Source organism: Theobroma cacao, chromosome 4 (assembly GCF_053813885.1).
Source record: "Theobroma cacao isolate CCN51 chromosome 4, ASM5381388v1, whole genome shotgun sequence".
NCBI lineage: Eukaryota > Viridiplantae > Streptophyta > Magnoliopsida > Malvales > Malvaceae > Theobroma > Theobroma cacao.
This window is the reverse complement of record NC_142642.1, coordinates 26,069,796-26,091,281: the sequence shown is the minus strand read 5'-3', so window position 1 is coordinate 26,091,281 and position 21,486 is coordinate 26,069,796. Positions and strand designations below refer to the sequence as shown.

The 21,486-nt window shown below is 33.8% G+C and overlaps 2 pseudogenes; both read right to left on the bottom strand.

Annotated features, from left to right (window-relative positions):
* Positions 1–1,595: 1,595 nt before the first annotated feature.
* On the bottom strand, positions 1,596–4,762 carry LOC18601692 (receptor-like protein kinase FERONIA pseudogene; annotated as a pseudogene).
* A 12,287-nt stretch (positions 4,763–17,049) lies between these two features.
* On the bottom strand, positions 17,050–20,015 carry LOC18601691 (receptor-like protein kinase FERONIA pseudogene; annotated as a pseudogene).
* Positions 20,016–21,486: the final 1,471 nt, after the last annotated feature.

The following is a 21,486-nucleotide window of genomic DNA, read 5'->3' as shown; positions in this document are numbered from 1 at the left end:
ATTAATTAATTATTAATTATTAAAAATTTATTTGATATAATATAAAAATACTGAGTAATAAATTATTTGAGTTTTTAAAATAGTTTATAATTTTTTTTATTATATCAAAAAGTATTTCTTACCTATATGAAAAAAATTTAAAATTACTTAATTAATTGTGACGTCAAAATTCATGAAGACCTCAAATATTCTCCCAACCCCACGTATATAATTCTGAGCTGGCATCAATTATTGATTAGCAGTCATGACTGTGGACACATGTTGAAGAGGGCTAGGCAGACTACGAGAATCGAGCACCATATAGAGGAGTTGTCCATTCGGTTGGCCAAGAGGTTCCCTAGTAAAAATTAAATGACGCAAAATTTTCCCCAGAAAATTGGATGACATGAAAATTAGATTATTTGTAATTTCATGTCAACAGGATGATATAAAATTAATCCTAGAAAATTGAACTTTTTGCAACTTAGACAATTCTAGAGTAATAAAATCTGAGTTCTCGCATATTTTAAAGTTGATGTAAGGTTATAGGTCTAAGTCAATGAGAATTACTTTTCAGCATTCACTATTTTGCACCTTAAAAAAACTTAGAAGGTTAAAAGCAAATATAAATTCTTACAAGTTGAGTGGTTTCTTATAATTACAGTGGGTTCACATATTTTATACTAAGTTGCTAGTTGAATACCATTTTAACAAAACAATTCAACGTGCGTGCAAATACTCACAACGAAGCACCATGGTTTATATCGTGATTTTGATAGTCTCCACCTTATTAATTGCAATATACAAAAACTTTATTTTGAGAGACAGCAGCAAAGATCAAATAAAAAAAGTTACTTCAAAGTCATTAGGAGTATGCTTTGTTTGAGCTTTTGTCTTCTGCTATTTTCACTCCTAATCAAGTTGCCCAAGCAGTTAGGATTGAACTTAAGAGTAGGCTTAATTTCCATCATTATTGCAATTTTAAATTAGCCCACTTGGATGAATATAACAAGCAGGAAAAAGGAGAGCCAAAAATAAAAAATCAAATTGCAATGATGATGAAATCAAGCCTATTTTTAAGTTTAATGATGATGAAATTAAGCCCAAACTTCTAGAGATGTTGATATATAAATTTTTCCATCAGAACTAGCTTCTCCCAGTCTAGACAAATATGGCCATGGAGAGAGTTCTCAGCGCGTAGACCCCAAAAGAAGTATTTTTTACAATTACAAAGATGATGCACCTTGTCCAAAAGGGTTTAGTCACCAAAGGAATGACAATTTTTAAACGAAATGCTCATTATAACTACATGATGTTTGAAACAAAATGAAAGCAACTTTTTGAAGGACATAAACATCAACCTAAATTAATGACAGCAGGATTTTAGCTAATAATGAACCAAACCCATTACAAAGAATCCCAAACAATCCAAGAAGTCATCTGATATATAGTGCTTTATCAAAAGGGTTCATTTGTTTCTTTTAAAAAAAAAATAAAATAAAGTGGGGCCACATTTATTGCCGATATTTCATCTGAGTAGATTTTTTTTCTAGATATTTGATTTATTTAGAAGCATTGTCACTATGTTCAATTGGGAAAAATATCAAACCATAAAATGTAGGATAAATTAGCAATCTTATTTATTTATTTATAATGTGAACCTTTAAATTAGTCGCACAGAATCGAGAAATTTGTGATGGTGTGCGTCCACTTTCATATTAATTACAAGCTTCCAACGACAACGACGTTCGAGTCAAACGAAATAAAAAGGAAAAGCAAAACAAGAAGAACATGAAAAAGGGCCCAATAGCTTCAGTTCCCTCTTTCTGTAAGGCACAATTATTGATACTTTCCCTGCAAGTTGCCAGGAAAAAGAAAGGAAGCAGTTAAACGGCTCTTCCTTTTGACTCTTACGTCTTCCACACTCTTGTCGCCCGCCCTTGTACGAGCTTAAGATTGAAACTTTTTATAAAACGTGAGACGTGAAAGCGAATAGTGGTATATGCACACAATAAAAAGAAAAAGGACAAATACAACTTCGTATGCTCATAACTTGAAAGTATCATCATCATCCAGTAAAATTGGATCCATAACCCTCCCTGGTGTTCCATCAAGCCCGCAGTCACTTGAGTTGCTCATTCGGCCACCGAATGACAAGGCCCCATAAGCTGGAACAGCACAACACAGGGCCTTGAGACCACATTGAGCTGGTGGTCTAGCCCATTTCATTCCTGTCCTGTCACTTACGAACCTGAATAATTCCTTGTGAGAAATTGTTTTGTTCCAAAATGTTGGACAGGAATGAATCACCACCTTGGAATTGTTGTTTGGTCTTAACACAATCTCCATGCCATTGCTGCTCATGATTTCCTCATCTGAAGCAGCATCAGTGCTCTCTTGCAACTCCAAAGCATGCTTAAGCCTCTTTAACACAGCAGCCATTGTAGGCCGCTTATATCTATCATCATTCAGACACTTTAAAGCAATACTTGCGTACATTTTCAAGCACTCTGGAGCAATCTCACCTTTTAGATTGTGATCGATAATTCTATTAAGCTTGCCAGCTTTAATGCATTGTCGAACCCACTCTGCCAGGCTTTGTTGTTCATCATCTTGCCTCAAATCCACGGCTGGTCTAGCACACAACACCTCAAATAAAACTACCCCAAAGCTATACACATCGGATTTCACTGAGAGGTGGTTAGTCTGAAAATAATCCGGATCCAAATATCCAAAGGTACCCTTAACACCAGTTGTGACATGGCTACGTGATAAGCTTGTTGGGCCTAATCTTGAAAGACCAAAATCTGAAACCTTGGCGACCCAGTTTTTGTCTAAGAGAATGTTGCTTGGCTTGATATCTCTGTGGATGATCTTGGGGTTTTTGGCATGGAGGTATGCAAGCCCACGGGCAACACCAATGCAGATTTCAAGCCTTTGTTTCCATGATAACGGAGGACCCTGAGTGCTGTATAGATGATCCCGGAGGGTTCCCCGAGGCATGTAGTCATAGACAATGATCTTGATCCCTTCATCACAGTAACCTATCAGTGATACAAGGTAGGGGTGTCGGAGATCGGATAGCATTTCAATTTCTGCCTCAAACTCATTGGAACCTTGAGTTGATGTTGGCTTCAAGGCCTTTATAGCAACTGGAGTTTCACCATCAATGCAACCTTTGAAAACTCTACCAAAACCACCATTACCAATTACTAGCTCTCTGTCAAAGTTGTTGGTGGCAGCTCGGAGCTCGTCCAATGTAAAGCGTCTACAAGGTCCCCTCGGTGACACTGACTTGTCCTTCGCGTTGCTTTTCCCTTTTCTCAAAAGACAGAATATAGTGAGACCGGATAGCAAGATTAAACTGAAAGCAGCCAGCGTAGCCCAACCAATGACGAATGCTGATTTTCTGTCCTTAGGCTTGTTGGCCAGTGGACTTGGGATCGATGCAGTCCTGGAACCAGGGTTTGGTCCGGCTAGATTGCCTTCAGAGTCATTCAGTTTGAACACCTCCAAACCATTTAGGATTGGATCAGAATTTAGATTTCTTAACTTAGTGTTGTTTCCCAAAGATATGACAAGATCAACGTTACCAGAATTTCCTACATTTGGCACCTTGACGATGTAGTCTCTGTAAACAGCTATTCCCCTGCCCGCGCCCCAAGTGATCACATCTGCCTCAGCCTCAGTCTTTCCATATCTAATACTAATAAGAACCTTCCTGCTTCCATGCTTTGTGACCTCTGGCTGGAGCTCGCATAAGTGAAGTCTCAGCAAGTATGTAAACCCTGAATCAACAGTCATATTCCAGGAAAGGCTTTTTTGTTTGTTTGTAGAACGGGCTGTTTGATAGACATTTGCAGGTGCTACGTAAGGAGCAGTTTTTAAGTATTTGATTCGAACAGTTGCATTGACAAGTCGATCACCTGAACCGCGAAAGTAGTCACTGTCCTCTAACCATCCCCGATACAAGCCTGAATCATTTGCTGGTAAAATAGAACCCCCACCAATGTTTAATCTGAGAATCATTTCAAGGGCTGTATTGTTTTCAACAGCAAATCGATTTCGCAAGCCAGAGCCATGTATGCGTCTAGCTCCTGAGCCTCCATAATAAAGATTAGTGGGCATAGAGACAATCTCAATCGCATTTATGAAAGCATAAGCACCCAAAGGAGTTGAAGAAGGAGAAAACGTTATATTTAAAACCTGGTTTTCTTCTATGTTTAAACAGAATTCTTTCACCAGAGTTTGCAAGCCTAAAGAATCAGCAGTAAGAGAAGGACTAAAGTTGCTAAGAAGAGTGAAAGGCCCAGCGGTAACACTGAAGAAAGCTGTAGACCTTGGAAATTCTTGGTAAGTCCTAGGATTAAAATATAAGCGTAGAAATTTTTGGCGTGGCCTAACCCGGAACGAGTAAGTGAATGGTGACTGAAAAATTCGAGCTGTTCTGAATGGAACCGGATCAATAGAGGATTCTAATTTAATTGATTTTGAGACTATAGAGGTGTCATTTGATTGCTCTGAGGCAATAAATTTTGAGCCAGTGCCAGAATCACCGGTCCATTCGTGACCGTCAAGGCCAATGGAGTTCGTAGAGGTACCGCAATTAAGGAAGATATTGTTGGCATTTGTGAATTTAAGATAATTGAGGAAGAAAAAGAAGAAGAAGAAGAAGATGAAAAGAAGAGGAGTGGAAATATGGAAGTGAAGAACTGGATGCTTGCTTGGAGATATCATGGGGAGTTTTGGTGATGAAAATTGAAATATGGATGACAAAGAAGATTAAATTCTGCTCTATAAGTATCAGTCTGAGCTGAGCAAGGACACGGTGATCAAAGGAACTGTAGGTGAAAGTTGTAGCCGCGTAAGGCTCTGGTAAGAGTAGTAAAGAGTGGCTGACTGAAGGAGAAAAGTGGTCAATCATTCTATTTCCAGGTGAAGCACGAGGATGACCAAAGGTCAACTTCAAGTACTCAAATTCTTTGTTTTTATTGCTTTCTTTTTTCTTTTTAATTATTTGTGGAATGGGATTGGAACCTGCTATGTTGACCAAAGGTTAAACATCAATTACATTAAAATTTTTATTAATTAATACCTTTGATACCATGAAAATTTATTATTTACTTGAGATATTATTTAATCGATAAATTAAATTAATATTAATTAATAAAAAAATTATTTTTTAAAATATTAAACTTAATATATATTGTATTATGATTATACGAATATTACTTAATTACTGAATGACGAATCATCATTATTCATAACGAGTAAATTATTGATAACGTCATAGAAAATAACAAAAAAAATGAAAATTTAAAACGATAGTTTTGTACTGAAGCTTGTCTCACACAAAGATACACTCAAAGCAATATTCACATTGCGTAATTTTCTCTTACAATAAGAAAACACTACACCAGAGCTTTTTAATACATTAAAAAAAGTTAGAGATAAAATCTAAAAAGATATCAATTTAAAAAAAAACAATTAATATTAGAGTTATATGTTATAAAAACCTTCTAATTTAGTCATGTATATACATCATTTTGATGTATAAGAAGATTATTAATTTATATATTAAGTGAGATTTATGTTTTTCTTTAAAAAATATATTATTTTATAAATTTAATAAATTATTAATTTACTATGTTGGTTCCAAGTCGAGATTAATTAAAAATATTATTTAATCGAGGTTATTAGTTAATGGAGTATTAATTACAGAGGTATTATTGTACTCAAATTCCTAATATTTTTTAACTATATATAAGGGTGCCTCCATTCCTGTGGGGTCACTTTTTTCTTCCAATATTTATAAAAAAGAATAATTTTAAATGGAACAATTTTATAAATAAATAGTAATAATAGCAAAAAAGAATAATTTTAAATAATATATATAATAGTAGTAATAATTGTTTAAAATATTAACGTTTTAAATTTTTCTTTCTGCTCTTGTCCTTAGAGCAAAACTTTTTATTTAAAAATTTTTTTATTTTTGGAGATATTTAATTTTTGTGTATCTTAATATATGCTAATATTATTAATATAAAAGTAATTATTCATAAACTACATAATTTATAACGTAAATTTATGTGCAAGCGTAATTGACATACATTTCATCTTTTAAAATATTTATATGTTATTATATAACTTAACGTATATTATTACCTGTGGTATTGAAAAATATATTTATTTTCAAGTTGTCAAATTCTTTCAATGATAACAAAGTAATTGGAAATAAAATCATCATTGAAAATATGATATTACAAATGAAATTATTTTATTAAAAAGTTTTGGTTTAATTATAAATAAAAAATATCATAATTTATATGATACTTTATTTATATTATTTAAATGATTTTTTATATAAACATATTATAAAATAATTTAAGTAGTGACATGCAGTGCATGTGTCAACAAATGGTAGCTAGTTTTATCTAAAAATCTAATGATACAACTACAAGTTATGGAACGTTGATTATTAGAACTTAAATATGATTTTTGGACTCCCTCTTATCAATGTAAACTTTTGAGATAATTGAGTACATAAGTATACTAAAAACTAAAAACCAAAAGAGATTATTCCTATAAACTCTCTACATCCTCATGCTCGAAATTAATTAGCAGCTACTCCAAAATTAAACCCAATGAAATGATTAAGCAGTAGTTCCTAATATTCGAATCAAGGTCAGCAATCATTTCTCTCCCCTTTCCGGTTAGGTATTCAAAACACGGCTTTTCCCCATGATAGACTGTTACCTTTCTTAGATGAATGGCGGCTGAAGTAGACCTGAACCCCAAAGTAATATAGGAAAGATTATGACTCCAATAATGCTTATCATTTTGGCTTTCTATTATGTGATATTATTATGGTTTTCGCTTTCAACAAAACAATAATATTTCAACCACTTTCTTGGAAGGAGGCTCTTCTTTTGGACAACATATTGGGCTTCGCTTTCTAGCAACAAAAGTTGTGGCAACATAGTAATTCTGATAAACTAGAAAAGTTGACACAAAATGAATGGAATTGTGGATAGTATTGAGTGGTGAATACTAAAAGATATTGTATTAATACAAAAATGTAAAGCTAATCTGCAATCGATTCAAATAAGATTTATCAAGCTTGTCTTTGTCAGCAATAAGTGATGAAGTTGGGTTGGGATTTTATCTTCTTCACTTTTGAATTTAAGCTTCCCATGCATTGCTAGTAAAGTATCTGTTTTGGCAGATCAACCAGAATAGTGTGGATGAAATGACATGGCCAGTTTCGAAACTTAATTAGCGGTAATTGTTACAAATATTTCTTCAGCATCAGAGGAAGCTCACAGAGGATAACCTGGACCAACCTTCCATTCTTAATCCTAATTTCTCTGGGGTTATATAAAGATAAGATGGGGAACCCCGCATCCAAGTTCATACCCATCCCCAGCGCCACTCATTGAAAGGAGGCTCGTCTTGCCTGATGTTGTTACTTATTTGGAAGTTACATACTTGCTTTCAAAAAGTACATATATTTCTCTCAATGATTTTTCAAATTAACATAACCTTTCCATAAACATCATGTAGGCTAAATTTCATCTTTAAAAGCTTGATGACAATGTACTTGAACTTCCTCCTACATTACAAAACAAATTTAACATAAATTTACATTTCTTAAATTTAATACATCTAAATTTAATTTATTAATCAAATCTTTTTTTTTTGGGGTGGGGGGCTAGGGATGTGTGCATATGATTTCCTTTATCCTCTTATTATTTGTTTTCGAGTACATGGATAATTACTCAAATGCTAAGATTTAAGAATTTTAATTTACTAATTATATATTAGTATTTGTTTTAAAAACCACATTACTGACTAGCACTTACAAAACCAAAATAAAACTATATAGGGTACATGTTTGATATCTAATAAACAAAAGAAAATTAAAATTTCAATAATTTTATGTGCCTGAAAAAAATTGAAAGTAAAACCAAGCGAAATCTTCTTGCAGTTGGTTCATACATACAACGGATATAGATAATCAACCATATGTACAAAAATCCTAATTAACTTATTCAGGAGAAATGCATGGATGTGGCAAACATGAAGTGTTCCTTTTGTGAGGTTCCATTTTGTTCTAAGCCAATAAATTTTGTTGATATTAGCAGATAAGATGAGAAAATGTTCTCCTCTCTAAATACGGAGAACATTTCATCTCTTTACTGCCTTTAGGATGATACAGCGTGTCAGATTTCTTTGTCAATAACTAGAGAGAAAAGTCTTTGGACACCACAGGATTGACCATTAACCATTTGTTAAGCCAAAAGTAAACATTTCTTCCATTCCCATCATCCATTTGCATTTTTTAAATCTAACCAACTTTTCAACCCCCTCATTTCTTGGTAGATACACAATGTTTCTAGTTATACACATTTGACATTTTCTCCTTATGCTCGGTAGATGGCAACCAATGAAATTGTCCATCCACATATTTTTCATAAATCAGTCTTCTCCATATAGGGCTTTCTTTTCAACCTCATCCCATGAACTCCATTTGCTTATCGTAGATAGGTTCTAATGAGAGCAATTAGAAATTCTCAACCCTCCCAAAACCTTTGGTTTACCATTTCGCCTTTGCAATTTTCCTCTTATCCTCCCCATCCCCCTTAGAAAATTCCTCCTCAATTGCTCTAATTTTCTTATAACTTTGTTTGGTGCTTGAAAAACTAACAAGTAAAAAACCGATAAAGAGTTGAGGACAAAATTAATAAGAGCAACTCTACTTCCTAAAGAAAAAAATTTACCTTTAACGAGCATCAATGTATTCTTGAATTTGATCACCAGCGGTTCCCATATTCAAGGGCTTCTTGAATTTGCTCCAAGAAGGATGCCAAGATACATGATGGGATGAAGCCTATTTTGCATCGACGGATGTCTGTCATATCCTTCCCAACATTATCATCAATTCACACCGGATATATACAAAAATTCCCATAATTGATTTTAACCCGAAAACCAAGTCAAAACATCACAACACCTTTCTATATTAATGCTTCCTAAAGTCCTCCCATAAAGATCATAATATTTCTTTTAGCTCAAAAAAAGATCACAAATTATCCGCATGAGTTTGTTAAAAATCAGTGTTAATTAATTCCAGGAAATTTGACTATAAAGTCAATTATCTAAACACGTATAGAATTTCAAAACTTGAACCAGTTTAAGTTAAATGATCTAAATTCAAATGTCTTGTGTACAAAATGGCTTAAATTTAAAATAATCCAACCTAATTGTTGATCAATTATTCTTTTTGAGGTCATAAAAGTGGTAAAAATTTATGTAATAACCCTAATATATTATGCATTTGAAACCGAAAGTAATTAACAACTTGAGTCTAAAATAATTCAATCCAAATAATCTTAAATGCAAAATTATTTGGCTAACTCAAAAGCCAAAATAATTCAAAACCAAATTGACCTAAAATTTAGGAACAATTCCAAAGTTTTAATACCCAAAATAATCCAACACGACTAGTTAAACAAGTGGGCGCTTATGTTCAACTTAAACTCGTTTAATAAACAAATTTCAACAGCTAGCTTGAGTTGAGTCATTTGAGGACATAATCGGTCTCCACGTCCTTAGGTGGAATACATCTTTCTCACTTTTAGACTTCGACCTGCTGGTCTACTTGTTCTCATCAGGTCAGGAAACTCCCTCAAAATATATATATATATATATATTATCTTAAAAGCTACCTGCTTTCTCATTATTGATTGCGATATTTTTAAATTAAATATCAAAATTACATATCTATTTTTACTATCAAAACCTTTATATAAAAACCACTCCACTAAGATTTTTTTTTTCTAACACTTTACCATCTATTTATTAAATATGTAATAGTTTTATTTATTTATTTTTATTTTTATTTATAATAATATTAACAACAACGAGAAGAATCTTCTTAAAAGAGTTATTTATTAATCATTTAGTAGTTTTATGTATTTATTATAATAACAACAACTAGTACTTACTATAAAGAATCCCCTCAGAGGATTTAATTTCCAGCTCTTGACTTCGACTTTTCTTGGATATATAACCTATTCTTTTAACGTCATGTATTAGTATTGTGACAGAATAAAAGAGAAAACTAGAAACAGAGAATAATTAGGGAAAATATAAAAAATCAAGAGAGGATAAAAACAAGAATGAGAAACGATGAGAGAGGGAGACAGGGAACTTTAGTCTTCTCGCAACGCAGCATGGGAAATATTCTAGTACATAGACAAAAGTAAGGTCCCTAAGGGACCTTAATTGGCTAGTAAAGGGGCCTAATAGGCTAAAATTTGTCAGCCAATTAAGGGCCGTAGAAACCTACTTTAAACCATTAAAAGGAGGGGAAAAAAGACAAAGAAGAAGAAAAAAAGTAAATAAAATGACATAATAAAATTTTTATTAAATAAAAGTGTGACATAAATAAAATAAATATATAATTAAAAAATACCATCAAAATGGTTAATTATTATGTAATTGATATAATCATTTATTAAATTTTACATAAAAAGGATATTGATTAACTATCAATCATGACATAAAAAATAAAAATATATAATTAATGCTGACTAAGGATAATGTAAATATTAAAATTAATTTTAGATATTTTTCTACTAAAGAAAACTAATATTCAACTATAATATGATAATGTAATATACGTATATAATTATTTATATGGTAAGTATAATATGCTTCTATGTTTATTTAAATAGATTAAAAAACAAATTTTCTTCATACTGATTAATTTTATAATTTTAATAAAAGAAAGTATGAAAGTTGAAAATATGTAACATAAAAGTAATATATTTGATTAAATAAAATAAAATAGGATTAAGTAATACATTTGAGATGTTTACTTATTCTATACGTAGTAGTATACACTTATTAGAAGTGATATGATGTATTTTTTTTTTTTGAAAGGTATGGTGAGTTCATAAATACTTGTACAATTCTTAAAAGGCAAAGAGAATCAATTGCCTGTATAAAAACGGGGGTCAGCATAATCTCCCTTCCATAAAACACTCAAAAATTCGTAGAATCCTGTACAGAGAGCTGGATCCAAAAATACAAAAGAGCCAACAAAGCTATACAATGAAAAGAACAACCTCCAAAACGACCAAAGGGTTGTAACGCCCTGTACAAAAGAATGTTGAAAGAGCAGCTGTCAAAAAGTTCAAGCAACAAAAGTTCCAATAACAAAAATGCAGGCACGTAGCACATAAAAAGAAAGACCAAATCACTCATTTGCGGTGCCTAAAAGTAATCTCCTCCAAAAGAAAAGCACCAAACATCAGAGCTAACTTTCCTAGTCATTTTCAGTATCACCTAGTTCATTTACCAACAGACCTGGGTGAGGAAATTCTTTAGTTTAATCCATAGAAGATTATGGGGCCTTTGAACGCCCTCTCTAGCCAGCGCGCGACTACATCATTGGCTGCCTTGGGAATGGGAATATATTTAATGTACCAACATTGAATATTAACAAGGAGGTTGGAGAGCTGCATAACAATAGGTCTCATTCTCCAATGCACATTGGTTGGATTAAGTGTCCAATGAATCACCTTTTTTGAGTCATATTCAAGGAACAGGGGATGAGTTCTCCACTGAGCAATAGCGAAAATCAGATAGTCATATTCAAGGAACAACCTCATTAAGTGCTAGAAGCTTTGCCATGTTTGAAGTTGAATGGCCAATGGACTTAGAAAAATAGGCTAGGGTGTCCCCATGCTCATCTCTCAATATGCCGCCAATTCAGATTCACTCGAGTTTCTGCGTGAAGCTCCATCCGTATTGAATTTAAGAGTCCTAGCATCCGGTTTTTCCCATTGCACCCTGCCCTTGACCTTTGCAACTTTCCTCGGATTAATTCCCTCATTCGGATATCGAGCAAGGTCTTAAATTGAAAGATTAAAGTCCGGTCATTTGGCATTCATCCACCATGCAACCTTTCCTTGGTGAGCACAAAAATTTGACAACCATCCTAATTTTTTCGTTTGAAAACAGCTTTATTGTGAGCAATCCAAATTGCCCAAATGTTGGCGTACCTCATCATCTTCCAAATTTGATTATTGCTTCGGGACTTTGAAAACTCAAACCATGAGAGAAAGCAAGTAAGAGGGTTGTCATGAGTGACCCAACTTACATTCCATATAGCACCCCATTGCTGCCAAAGAGCTCACGAATGCTCACAAGTAAAGAAAAGGTGGTTGACAGTTTCAACCTCCCTTTGCATAGTAAACATGTTGCCGTTTGTGCACTAATAATGTCTTTGCCCACCAAAGATGCCTTAACAGCCAAACGACCACGCACTAACTGCCAGCTGAAAACCTCAACTTAAAAAGAGCTAAACCCGATCAGATAAGCTTTTAATGATCGACATGGGCTATAATAGTGTGCATTTTTTGTCGACAAAAAGACTTAGAGGTGTAATCACCACTAGAGTTACCTTTCCAGAATAACTTATCATGAAAATGATTGCCAAGTGCCTGGCCCTCAATAACATTCTTAAATGTATCTCATAGCTCATTTTCCCAACCGAAGATAGTCCGCCTTAACTCAACATTCCAAGTCCATGCGTCACCATTACGAAAGCCAAAGTCGTTAACCCTCCCATCCTTTTTTATTGCTAAGGCATAAATTTGTGGAAACATAAATTTGAGAATGCACCCTTCGATTTATTTGTCATCCCAAAACTCAATTCTGCTTCCGTTACCAAGCAAGATGCCAAGGCCCTCAGTGATGAATGTGTTAAAATCGTCACCTCCATAAAAAGGTTAAATGATACCCCTCCACATTTTGGACATTCTAGCATTGTTTTGTAGGCTTGGAGTAAGGCTCCTATGATCCGAACCCAATCTTTCAACCACAATGCACCTCTAAAGACCTTTCGGTTCATTTCCATAGTGCCATATTCATTAAAAATGCCCTATTTTTTAACCTTAATATCCACCAACCCAAGACCTCTCAGATCACAATAATTATTTATTGAATCCTAGTTGATATTTCGCACTAAGTTTGGGCTGCCCCATAAGAATCTCCTTTGAATTCTTTCGATTTAGTGCTTGACCTTTCTTGGCATGTGGAAGAGTGACACGTGAAATAGGGGTAAACTACTAAGGACAAATCTTAGTAAGGTTAGCCTAACTCCCCTAGACAAAGTCTTGGCTTTCCACATTAACAGCTTGTCTTTTAACCATTGGATGACAAACTACCACAACCTATTAAAGTGAGGAATAACCATGAGTGGGAGCCCAAGATAAGTGGTAGGGAGGCTACCCACTCTGCATTTAACCAGCTCTGCTCACTTGTTCACTAAACTTTGTTGGACTCTCACACCGTAAATAAAAGCTCTTTTGAAAATGAATTTCCAAGCTGGAAACAGCCTAAAAACATTTTAGCACATGTTTAATAGTTAAAAGATAGACAGGTTCTAGTTCACAAAGAATTATCGTATTGTTAGCATATAAGAGGTGGGAAACTGAAACACTAGCCAGGCCTACCATTATGCTTTTGAACAGCTGCTTGTCAACTGCTTTGTAAACATAAGCACCAAAAGTTTCAACAAAAAGATTAAAGAGAAGCGGGGATGGGGGACATCATTACCGAAGACCTCTATCCATTGTAATCTCTCTTGTTGGGGAGCCATTAACAAGAATGGAGACCGAAGTGATAGAAATACACGACATAATCCACATACACCATTTTTTACCAAAACCGATCATCTTAATGACAAAATCAAGGTATTCCCATGCAACACTGTCAAACGCTTTCTCAAAGTCAGACTTTCAGGAAAATACTACCATTGATATTCTTCTTCATTATGCCCACCAATTTATTAGTGATAAAAGCACAGTCAATAAATTGCCCTTTTTGAATGAAGGTGAATTGGTTAATTCCCACGACCTCATTGATACATTTTTGCAACCTTAACACAAGTGTCTTGGCAATAGTTTTATATATGCATCCTACCAAACTAATAGGTTGATAGTCATTTAACCCACTCAGATTGGCATACTTGGGAACTAATGTAATTAAAGAGGTATTCGCCCTTTTCTCCATAATGCTAGTTATTTGAAATTACAACACAAAGATCATAACTTCATTTTTTATGACAAATCGCTTACTTTTCAAGAAACTGAAATTAAAACCTTCGGGCCCTGAAGCCTTGCTACCATCACAGTTGTTATTATCTCCCAAATTGCCAACTTATTGAAAGGTATCTTAAGAAAACCATTTAAAAGGTAGAATTGTTGATTATACCTTAACCATTGAAAAGGTAGAAAGGTTGAACCTTATCCTTGAAAATATTTTGTAAAGCTTGTGCTTGAACCTCGAAAGGCATTTTTCATTGTAGATTTGAAACTCTTTAGATGGCTAAGGGAGAAGATGTAGGCAAAGAGGTCGAACTTTGATAAAAATATTGTGTGCAAGCTATTCTCTTCTCTTAAGGCTTTCATTGCTAAAATTTTAGTTCTTCACAAAGGTTTATTGCTTTATTCAAGTTTTTAAAGAAGAATTTTTAAATTTTCAAGTGTTAAATTTTTTTTTTGTGGTCAAATAGATATCCCAATTCATCCCCTTTAAGAATTCCACTACTTAAGCTTTATTGCACTAACACTTAATGTACAATCGGAATGTCAAATAACACGTCAAGGAATATGTTCATAGAAGCATCATTGTGACTTTATAACGCAATAAGAATGCCATTACAAATATATTGAACATCTATTTTGAATTATTATACCTTTGATGGTAAAATAGGAATGCACCATATACTAAGATGATAAATTTACATATTGGCACTATTATACATTCATATATAATAACAGTGTCATAAGCCCACATTATTGTGCCTTCGATCCATCACATGGACCATTAACAACTGAAGATGCTTTATTTTATGATTTTTGTTCTTCTCATCTTGATTGACTTCATCTTGTTTGCGATCATCTTTTTTTATTCATAGATGAGTATTAAGGTTTTTGAGAGACATCTCCCCTTTTTTATGCTTTAGAGTTTTCTTAGTGTATCTCTATGAAAGGGAAAGTTTGTCAATTTTAGAAGACACCACAATAGTTTTATCCATACTAAGATCATATAACTTAAAGCCATCAAGAGTAATACTTCGTTCTGACCAACATACATGTATTATGCATGTCACATACAATATCATGCATATCAAATCAATTTAGGAAAGAAAACTTATCTTGAAATCCGATAAAGAACCATTTTTCCATTTTCCTTCAAAGCGGTCTAGGTTGATAATGTTGATAGCCATCTCTTTTGGGGAAGTTATTTTGAATTCCAATTACACGAAAATATACGTCTTAAAATTGATGGTGCAAAAGGGATTTAGTTGGAATTCAAAGGGAAACGACAAAATTGTCTTCAAGGTGTGCCTTTAATAGATGTTATTTTTAAAATTTATTTTACTCCCACCACTCGATATGTAAAGGAAAATTATGTGAATATCTTTAGGGATACAATGAAGCCAATGTTAAACCTTGTCCTGCACTTTACTAGAGTAAATCGCTAGACATACTTGATAATTTGTAAAGTTGTTTGGCCTTAAAACATACCTTTTGCAGAAGTAGATTATAAGAAATTTGGACTCTTTTAGTAGATGATGAGAACTCAAGTGTTTATGTTTATTTTTAAAAAATAACACTTCTCTTATTCTTGATTTTGCTACTATTGTCTTATTTGTTTTTGATATGTCAAAATTGTTGACAACAAGTCCTTTATGTAGAAGTACAAGTGTCTCTTTTTTAAGAACACAACCATTTCATCAAAAACCCCCATGTCTTAAAAACCCCTTTGCATACTGCAAACACAATCCTTAAATAAAGGTATTGTTTCAATAATTACCTTATAAAAAAACAATCATTCATACTATAGGACATAACTTTTGAACTACAATATGAAAAGATAACTTTTCATATCTAAGCTTTTGAGCTGTGATGTTTTTCAATTATTTAATAACTTTTAAATTTAGAGTTGTTTTTTCAACATGTTACTTTATCAAGAAATATAACTATTCACCTAAAAAATCATCTGCAATCCTATAATCACATTATGTGACATAACCTTTTCATTGATATGACTCTTGAATAGTCACAACTTTTAATATAAAAAAACATAACTTTTCATTTACGACTTTTCATATAAAGAGACATAGTTTCGAAAATACACCAACATTAGTTGTCTTTTTGGGACTTTTTGTATGTTTATTTGATAAGAATGAGTAGCCTACATGGAAGTTTGATACCTGTTGGGATATAGTTTGATGAAACTTGTATCTTAACCTCACTTTGATGAAACTTGTATCTTAATCTCCCTTCAATGGAATATATTATATTTTTTAAAAAATAAAATAGATTTGTAATTAAAGGAGAATGAAAAGCAGAAAAAAAAAACGTATAAAGATTAAACAGGCATGAAAGTCCAAAAAAACAATAAAACACTTTTTAATCCATGGAATCTTGGACATTTAATTTTAAGATGAGAGAAAAACTATGAAAAAAATAAGTGATTGAAAGAGAGAAAAATAAAAAGACAAGTGATGGGATGAAAAGTTTTTAATTTTTATTTCATTGATAATGTTTAATATTACTTTTTAGCCTATTTGGAAAAATATTATTCAAGGGGTAGGCAAAGAGACATAGAGAAAAAGAAAGAACAAATAAACAGAAGAAGACGATGATGAAGCAACTCAAGGGAAATTCAAATTCGTAAAATCATCATTTTAGTCAGCTCACTTGCTAATTAACCTACAAACCTACTCATATAGGTTAAACAGAAAAATTGACAATTTCCAATAGACCTCGTTAGTCACCATAACCACTGAAAACTGATGGACTTTCTTTTATGTGTGTGTGAGTATCTATAACACATATAAAAGAAAGATCCAAAGTGCTTCCTCGTTTAGTCACGTGAAGGATATAGAAAAATAAAAAAAAATAAAAAAAAACAGATAAAAAGAGGCCCGCGTGCAACGCACGGGCCATAGTCTAGTCTAGTATATATAAAACTCAGATCTAATGCTTTTATCAATAGTCTTGTATTAGTCCCTGTAGCCTAAAAGGATCAATCAGATAGACTGCAATCAGCCAAACACTGACATGAATAGAGATCAGGAAGAACAAGAGCAATCAAACTGCATACAAAGCATAAAACTTAACACACCTTATAATTTACATCCACCTTATATTGCAAAAAGAAAAGAAAAGGATTAAGCCTTTCGGCTCTCTCCGCTCTTTTGTCTAATTTACTATGCTTTTGGAGTTGTTGGTGCTCGAGAACAAATCAGATGATGTACTGGTATCAATAGTAGTATAAGTCATTCCAGTAATATTGGAATCTAAAATACCAAATCCATTGTAGATACTTGAATCCATATCCAACTCCGACTCCAGTTCTGATTCATCCTCGATATCGATGTCACGAGCAACTGGGAACACTATATCGGGGTACCTATGTTCACCTCCTGGATTGATCTTCTCTTTCTCAAGATCAGCAGCCTCTTGCAGGTCCATTGCGAATCGCAACTTTTCCATCACCTCATTCATTGATGGCCTTTTGGCTCCCGATTCTGCTGTGCAATTTTCAGCAATTTCAACAAACACCTTAAAACACTCTGGAGCCATCTTTCCAATGAGATATGGATCGATTACCTGATAAAGAGTCCCGTCCGCGATACAATTTCTAGCCCAATGAGCTAGGTTCACTTGACCCTCTGGCAATTTCTTATCCAAAGCTTTTCTTGCACATAAAACTTCAAATAACACCACACCAAATGAATATACATCTGATTTTTCGGTTAATGAATGACCTCGAGCATACTCTGGATCCAAGTATCCCAATGTGCCCTTTATTCCAGTATTAAGCATGTCAACTTTTGGGTCCGTTTTGGACAACCCAAAATCCGAAACTTTGGCTGTGAATTTCTCATCTAGTAGAATGTTGCTTGTCTTCACGTCTCGATGAATGACAGTATACTTCACTTCTGTATGAAGATAGTTCAACCCAATAGCTGCTCCCTTGCATATCTCCAGCCTTTGCTTCCAAGTCAGACAATCATAGCTAGTACCATAAAGATGATCAGAAAGAGTTCCGTTACTCATAAAATCATACACGAGTATCATCTCACGATTTTCATTGCAATATCCGATCAAGGACACCAAATGAACATGGCGAAGCTGAGAGAGCATCTCAATCTCTGTCAAGAACTCGGAAACACCTTGTCTGGACTCTGGATTCAGGCGCTTGATTGCAACTATTGTTTCCCCTTCATCTAAGAACCCTTTGTACACTTTGCCAAAGCCACCTTTCCCAATAACTAAATCATCATGGAAGTTGTTGGTAGCGGCTTTGATCTCATCCAGTGAGAAATGGCGGCACAGTTCTTCTGGCAACAATGAGGACTTTGTGGACTTCCCTTTGTTGGGATTAATGCACCAGCAAAACCAATTTGCTCCAGAGTAGGAACCATAGTACTTCCTCTTTCTATGTCGCCAAACAACCATGCAAATCAATAGAGAAAGCAGGGTAAGCAAGCCCACCGCACACCCGCCACCAACAATTAGCACTCTTCGCTTCGTCTTGGATTTTCCACTTGTATAATTGAACGATTCGGGAGGTGGTGGAGCCAGCAATAGTTCAGGGTTGGGTCCGGCCACATTACCATCAGAACCGTTCACTTTGAACACTTCAATTCCATTTAAGATAACATCGTATTTTTTAGCAACTCTAGGGTGCAATGCTATAGTGATATCCTGCTTATTCTCCTCCTTCTTTGACATCAACAGAACATAATCCTTATAAATTGGAACATTGCTTTGCTGAGTCCAAATAATTACGTCGAAAAATGCTTCAGCCGTCTGATTGTTTATAAAGATCTCGAACTGTCTTATTCCCGCTGAACTTATCACATCCTGAAATTCGCAAAAATGAAGCCTTACCATATACCTGAATCCTGAATCCACGGGCAATCCCCATGTTATGTTGTGTTTTCTGTTGTAATCACCATTAGGACCCATCGTCCGAGCTGTCTGATAAACCTCCTCCGGTGCAGTGTATTTTGGAATCATTGTGTATTTGAGTGGTACTGTGGTGTTGACAGTGAAATAGCTCTCACTCAAAATATAATCATAGTCATCAGACCAGAGCCTGAACATGCCAGTATCTTCCGTTTGTGAGATGGATTTGCCACCAACATTCAATCTATAAACCGTCTCAAGTGCAGTGTAATTATCAACATAGAACCCATTTTTTTGCCCGATGAAACGAGCACCATCTAACGAATCTGATGGTGTGTAGTAAAGGTTGGAAGGCATTGACACGATCTCGATTCCATTGATGAAAGCGTACGTGTCATTTGAAGAACTAGGAGTTGGAGTGAAAATCAGCTCCAACACTTGATTCTCTTCTACATTCAAGCAGAATTCTCTAAAAAATGATTTAACATTTGATGATTCAGCAACAAGGAAAGCACTGAAATTTTTCAATAAAGTGAAAGAACCTGCTTTGACAGAGAAAAAGGCCTTGGATCGGTCAAATTTTTTATATGAAGCCGGATAAAAGTGGAGCCGAACGAATTTCTGGCCCGGACTAACGGGGAAACTGTACTTGAATTCGGAGCTAGATACACGGGCAGTCATATAAGGGACTGTCTCTACGGAGCCACCTTGATTATCAGCTTCATAGGGTGCTGATGGAATGGTACGGGATGATTCAACAGGACCAAATTTTGAGCTCTTGTCTCCTGCCCAAAAGCGTCCATCCGAGCCATGTGAATCGGAAAGAGCTCCACAATTCAGGGTTATATTATCTGTTGGGACATATGGGGGCCGCTCAGACGCAATAAAGAAAGCAAACTGAAGGAAGGTAACGAGAAAGGTTATGGGAAATATCACTGAGATGTTCTCCATGGAAGGAAATGAGAATGAAGCTAAAAGACTTCTTTCTCTACTGAAATATAAGTTTATGGAATGGCTAAGTATTGTATCTGTATATATGTTTGTATATGCATACAGCTTTCCCTGAAAAAAAGTTTATGAGCCTTTTTATATTGCCTCAATTGAACACTAGATGCTTGGAAAGATACATTGCCATGGACCAAAAAAGTAGAGCATCCAACACTTTACACGTGTGAATTAAAGAAATGAGCTAACCATAGGTGAAAAAAATTGATCCAATGTGAACAACTTTTTCGGATTTGTTAGAAATGTTTTTTAAGAGTTAATTTTTTTTAAGAGTTTTTCATAAAATTTTATCTGACTTAACTTTTACTTTTAAGCAGTAAATAAGTTAAAAATAAATCGAGTTAAATGAGCACTAATATAACAACTTATACATAAGTATATTAAGAAGATCAATCAAGAACATACCTACAAACATAAAAAAATGAACTAAAACAAAACTTAAAAAAACAACACTTAATTTCAACCCTTTCTTTTATTATTGTTTCTCCCAATCTCTTTCTTCCATTATCTTAGGCTTCTATTACTGTTTGATACCCAAAATATTCCTACACGACTATTTAAACAAGTGCGCGTTTATGTTCAAAGTTAAACTCGTTTAATAAACAAATTTCAACAGCAAGCTTGAGTCGAGTCATTTGCGGACGTAATCGGTCCCCACGTCTTTAGGTGGAATACATCTTTCTCACTTTTAGACTTAGACCTGCTGGTCTACTTGTTCTCATCAGGTTAGGAAACTCCCTCAAATATATATATATATTATCTTAAAAGCTACCTGCTCTTTCTGCTTTTACTTTACAAGTCCAGTCACATAAAGCAAAGGATTTTAGTGGCTTCAATAAAGCATACCTGACGTGTTCTTTTAACAAAAATAAAAGAAAAGAAAAGGACGGAATTGTGACAGAAGAAAGAGGAAACTAGGAAGAGAGAAAGATTAGGGAATATAGAAAAAATAGGACAAAAAAAGAGAGTGAGAAACGATGAGAGAGGGAGGAGGCAGATGATAAAATTGGCTACTTTAACCCATTAAAAGCAAGAGGGAAAAAAAAGAGGAAAATGAAGCAGAAAAAAGTGGGAAAACGAAAAAAATAAAATCACATAATAACATTCTTATTAAATAAAAGTAAATTAAAAGAGTGGCATGCACACTTATTTAAATAAAATAAATATATGATTAAATAATATAATTAAAATTATTTACTTATTATATAATTGATAGAGTCATTTATGAAATTTTAAATAAAAAGCGTATCAATTAACTATCAATCATGATATAAAAAATAATACAATAATTAATGCTAATTAATTAAAATGAAAATATTAAAAGTAAATTTAATTGTTTTCTTCTAATGGAAACTAATTATTTAATTTTAGTATGGTAATGTAATATGCTTATATGTTTATTTATATGATAAGTATAATATGTTTATATGTTTATTTTTTTGTTTTTGAAAGGCAAAGAATCTAACTTATATGTTTATTTAAATAGATTAAAAATAAA